Raw genomic sequence first — 5,842 nt, 5'->3', positions numbered from 1 at the left:
GATCTACGACCATTTTGTCCTACGGGATAGTGTGATCTTACTCTTTGCATTCGAACCACACGAGCGGAATCCTTTCGGAGACCCACAAACTTCTCTAAACGTCGGTCTTAAATTCCCAAACCACCCATCTTTTATAAAGATCAAATAATATGAATTTTATGCAATTAGGTGGTTTAGTTGGCTTTCTTCTTCAGGTAAAATATAAGCTTAGATTGTATTAGTTAGCTTATGGATGTTAGTATTGTGTGTATAGTACTATCTCTTATAGATTTTGTATCAAAGGCTAGTAATACTAATGTACTGTTGTATGTCTTATTTGTAGGTAAGCTCTTTATTCTTCAGAGGCTATAAATACCACCTATCAGCATCATATAGATGATGTCATCTCCATTTTTTTTCTCGGGCGTACTTAAAGTGTAATGTCTTCTTCTTCTTCTTCTTCTTCAGATTTCTTTTCTTTAGATTGGCCGAGTGATGATATGATCAGCGTATGTTAATTAAAACCAAAAATAGCCTATCTTTTCATTCATATAAGAAGAGCCTAGAAACCTCCTTGTGCGCTAAACCCTTTGAGAGAATAATATATCATTTTTAATCGAGAGTTTTCTTAGACCAATGCCTAAGATGTAATTAACCACAAGGGCTTGCACCCATGGGAAATCGATCCCAGATCAAATAAATTTCATTCGAGCTGATGTATCGAATGGAGGGAATCTCGTGACTTTGATTATGTTATATATATTATTACCCATCGAGGTGTGTATGTGAAAACTATTATCCTCCATGATTAATCGTATATATGATCTTATATGTTCTTTTATTGGCCTGCTTGCATATAGAGTAAAGTCCTACGACCATTTTTTCATATGAGATAGTGTGATCGTACTCTTTGCATTATGTTTCCCACTAGCAGAATTCTTTTGGAGACCCATAGGTGCCCCAAGAGAAATTTTTTGATTATCCAAACATGCATGCAAATGCTTGGGACTCACTTCAAACCCAATTCAGATATTCACATGCACACAAAATATTCTCAAACACATGCAAATAGTGTTAAATAGAGAAATTAGTGAGTTAACTTTTTCAGACTGGGTTAGAATGTGTGCATCTATACTCGAATGTAATAGGTGCTATAATTCTTCCCTCTTTAGAAAAATATCATCACCGATATTTCAACTCACGTCAATGGAACATATTAGAATATAACTATATTATCTTAGACTCCTTTTTTAAGTAACTTCTCTTTCCATTCTGTACTTTCACTGTATTTTGACCATTAGAATTTATTTATTACTTAATGTTTTAATGTCGTATGCCAGAATTCATTTTTTTCCTCTTTGTAACTAAAATTTGGATATATTTCAACTTCTCATGTAGATATTCACTAAGCAAAATTAGATACCCATTTCCTCAAATATGGCACATGTAATAAATTATGAATATTAAATATATGCTCTCGCAACTATAACTTGTAAGTAGATTTTCTAATTTTTTTAATTATTTCAAATGATCCCACATACTTTGGACTCAGCTTCCCGTCTTTTCCAAACCTACTTATGTTGTTATTAGTCTTATTTTAACATACACAAAATCACCTGCTTAAAATTGTACTATTTGGTGCTTGGCATAATAAATATTTTTTTGTCTATCTTGCATAGTTTTTAATCTATCCCTGATCATTTGAATCTTTTTAATGGAATCTTCAACTAAAGCTAGCCCAATCATATTCCTTTCTCCCACCTTTATCTATGATAGAGGGGGTTTATACTTCATGTCATATAGAGCTCGTATGCGGACATACCTATATTAAAAAAATATTATTGTAAGCAAATTCAATCCATGGTGCACGATCTTCCCAACCACAACCAAAGTCCCAAACACACCACCTCAAAAGATCTTTTAACACTTGAATAGTTCTCTCACAATTGTCCATCAGTATACGGAGGAAAGGTTATACTAAAATGTAGTTTTGTGCTCAGACCTTGTTGAATATCTTTCCAGTAAACCTATCTTTTTTTCAGTAACTATCACTTTTGGTATTCCATGTAGCCGGCCAATTTTGCTAATATGTCTAAGAATCAAACTTTTAGATCAAAATGAAATATGCAGACTTCATTAGATGATCCACCACAACACATAGTATCATGTACTTACCTCGATCTGAGAAATCTCATAACAAAATTCATTGTTACTTTCTCTTATTTCCACTATGAAATCAATAATAGTTTAAAAATATACCAATCACTGATGTTATGCTTTTACTAACTGGCAAGCCTCGCATTTTGAAATAAAAATCATCACATCTTTCTTTAATCTAGGTCACCAAAACATACCTTTCAGATCGCCATATATTTTATTACTGCTCGTGTGAATACTATAACCTAAATAGTGCACTTGTGTAGAATCTCTCATCTTAGATCTCTAGAACTTGGAACAATCTATTCTTGCAGAAGATAATTCCATAATCAGATAATTTCAATTCAGGCTTCTTACCAAACTTAATTTGATCAATGAATCTTAGATACTTTGTATTTGACTTATGAGCTTTCTTAATCCTTTCCTGTAGAAATGGTTGAATAGTCATCTAAGCCAGAAAATCGTAATCCCAATCAACATGAGAAATCACCTCCAACTGCAGTCTTTCTATATCCAAAATTAGATGTTTGTCAGAAGTGAGCAAAATGCTCTATATTATAGAATATTTCATGTTTAGGGCATTTGCCACTACATTCTTCTTACATTGCTAATATTAAATAATCAAATTAAAATCTTTAATAAGCTCAGGCCACCTTCTTTGCATTAAATTCAAATTCATCTGAGTAAATATATATACCTCAGGCTCTAATGATTAGTGAAAATCTCACATTTAACTCTGTACAAGTAGTGTTGCGAGATCTTCAAAGCAAATATAATAGTATGAAGTTCCAAATCATGCGTCGTATAATTTCTTTTGTGTTCCTTCAACTGCCTAGATGCATATGCTATAACTTTCCCATGGTTCATCAAAACAAATCTTAGCCCCTTCAATGAAGCTTCATTGAACACCTAAAAACTCTATATACCTGATGGTTAGACAAAACTGGAGTAAATTTTAATTAATCCTCTCCTCACAATTGGATGCCTAGATAAATGCAACTAACTTTTGAGTAATTCTCATAAGCGGTGCTAAAATCAAAGAAAATCCTTTTAAACTTCTAGTAATAGCTTTAGCCATGCCTAAAAATCCATGTACTTCAAATACATTAGTAGGCCTCAATTAATCATCAATAGCATGATATATATATGTATATATATATATATATATATATATTTGATGCTGCATCATACTCTCTAGAATAGTCCTCAGATGAATTTCATGCTCCTCCTCAGAAGATGAGTAAACTAGAATTTCATTTATAAAGAAAATAACAAACTGATCTAGGGACTCCCTAAATACTCTATTCATCTGATCCATAAAAATTGTAGTCACATTAATGAATAAAAACTCATAGTGCCTATATCAAGTAATAGAAGTTATCTTCATCACATTCGCCTCTCTCACTTTCACCTGATAATATCCAAATTGTTGATTAATCTTGATTGTAACATTGTTCGGTTCCCTTTAATCAATACACAAGCATCAAACTGAACATGTGCTCCCTACGACGATACATTCAGATGAATAATTTTTTTGTCAAGTAGCTCCTAAAGCTATATCTTCAACTCCCAAAGCTACATTGGTTTTATCCTATAAGGAGCCTTAGATATCGAAGCAATACCTAAAAATGTGTTAGTATAAAACTTTGTAAGGTGGCAAACTCACTAATTTATCAAGAAAAAAGGAGGGTACTCTCGCACCACCAGGACATCAAACAGAGATTTGGAGGATTTGGAGTCTACGCTCTTATCTCGAATAGATGCTAGAAACACACAACAACCCTTCCTCCATAACTTATCTACCTAAACATTAGATATCAGACACAAGAAAGCTCTTCTAACTCCCTGGAATGTATATCTCTCACTACCCAGAAATAGTATAACCCTATGTTTCAAATAATCAATCTAAGTTTCATATCAGCTCAACTATTATATACTTAGAATGATTTCAAACTCAAAGATATGTAATACAATCAAACTATATCTCCACTTCTTGCTAGATATCTAAATATCATTGAAATAAACTCTACTAATAACAATACCATACATAATCGATAAAATATTAGACATACCATACTATACCTAATCTTCCCACTACAAAACCTACTACATAACTAGAACAACTGCTTCTATCAAATGATCCCTCAGTAAACATGTAAGGTGAAACTATCCTTGGCCTCTTGGTAGTTCTAACAAACCTCTCAAACTTGAACTTAGAATGTCGATCAAGTACTACTTATGGACACTCAGCTACCTGTGTCTAGTCTAACCACATCAAAAGTACTGCTCCATAATCTTATAACACTAACCAAAATGTCTCATACTACAACTTTGGTATATAGGTGTCCCACTAATAGAACTTTTAGAACTAGCATTAGTGCCACCAATAGGAATTAATACAGACTGACCATATCTTTGGGAATCTTTAGGTTCGAACCTACTGCATTCTTTTCAAAAGAAATTATTACTAGATGCCTTGCTACCAAATCTCTTCCTACAAGCAGCCCATCATTGTTGAGTAGCCAATATATCATTTTTAATCAAATGGACTCTCTCTACTAGCTCAAAAAATCAGTAATATGAAACAAAACTAATGATTGCCTAATATTATCTTGAAGCCCTCTCAAAAATCTACAACACTTCCTCAAAAGTGTTAATCAGCTATAAAACATATCTGGCTCAAGTAGTAAACGCAGCCTTGTACTAAATGACTAATCTGCTCCTCTCAACAGGCCTAAAAAAAGTCTCATACATATGCTACCATGAAGACAAAGGTATAAACCATGCCCAAAAAGTATCTTTAAACTCCTCCCAATTAGTTAGGGAGTTCAATTCTTGGACCTTCTTCTTTTATTGGCCCAACCACCAGTGCTCAGCCTCCACGTCCAACCTAAAAATAGCTAGCGATACCTCCTATTATGCTCTAGAATCTAAATTAGAAAAAAAAATTATCTTTTAATAATAATAATTAGATATATTTAATTTCTTTCAAAAATAAAATTCATGCATAAACAAATCTATTGATTAAAACATTAATATACATTTGAATTCATTACCCAAAATTATATACAAAAGATAGGAATTATATAAATATAACATACTATTTGCCCACTCCTAATTACAAATAAATAACTAAAAGATAAAATAACAGTAAAACCTAAATGATCATGTAAGAGTGTGAACCACTTCCTTAATTTGAAATTATTAACCACATATAATGAGTTTACGAGGCCCAACAGGTCACCAAAATCCTATTATTGAGCTCAAATTATGGAAAGAAAATAATATGCATGTAATCATTCGATTCATAATAATAACAATCAATATGATTACAAATCTGTACAAAAATAATAAAATAATTTTCATGTAGCTTTCTAAAAAAAAATTGAAAAATTGTATTATTTAAAATTAGGGTTATTATACGTTCCAATCAAGAGGACACTACATCCTATTCAATTTTTTCTCTAACCTCATCATTAAATCTTATCTTACTATAAGCTCAATTGCACCCTTAAATCTTAGAGGCTTCAACCTCATAAATATCTATACGTACATGTCAATATCATCAGATTTGATAGAGAAAATCTTTCTCTAAGCAACGCCAATTAGCAGGGCTGCCAAACTGGTAAATTGTGCAAGATAATCAAAATTGACAGGAGTAGTACTCTGCACTGGTGCTGTTTGACTGGCACTCTGCCCATTTATC

The sequence above is a fragment of the Dendrobium catenatum genome, unplaced genomic scaffold (genome assembly GCF_001605985.2).
Source record: "Dendrobium catenatum unplaced genomic scaffold, ASM160598v2 fragScaff_scaffold_908, whole genome shotgun sequence".
In the NCBI taxonomy this organism is placed as follows: Eukaryota; Viridiplantae; Streptophyta; class Magnoliopsida; order Asparagales; family Orchidaceae; genus Dendrobium; species Dendrobium catenatum.
The sequence above is the reverse complement of the archived record's forward strand: the minus strand, read 5'-3'. Positions refer to the sequence as shown.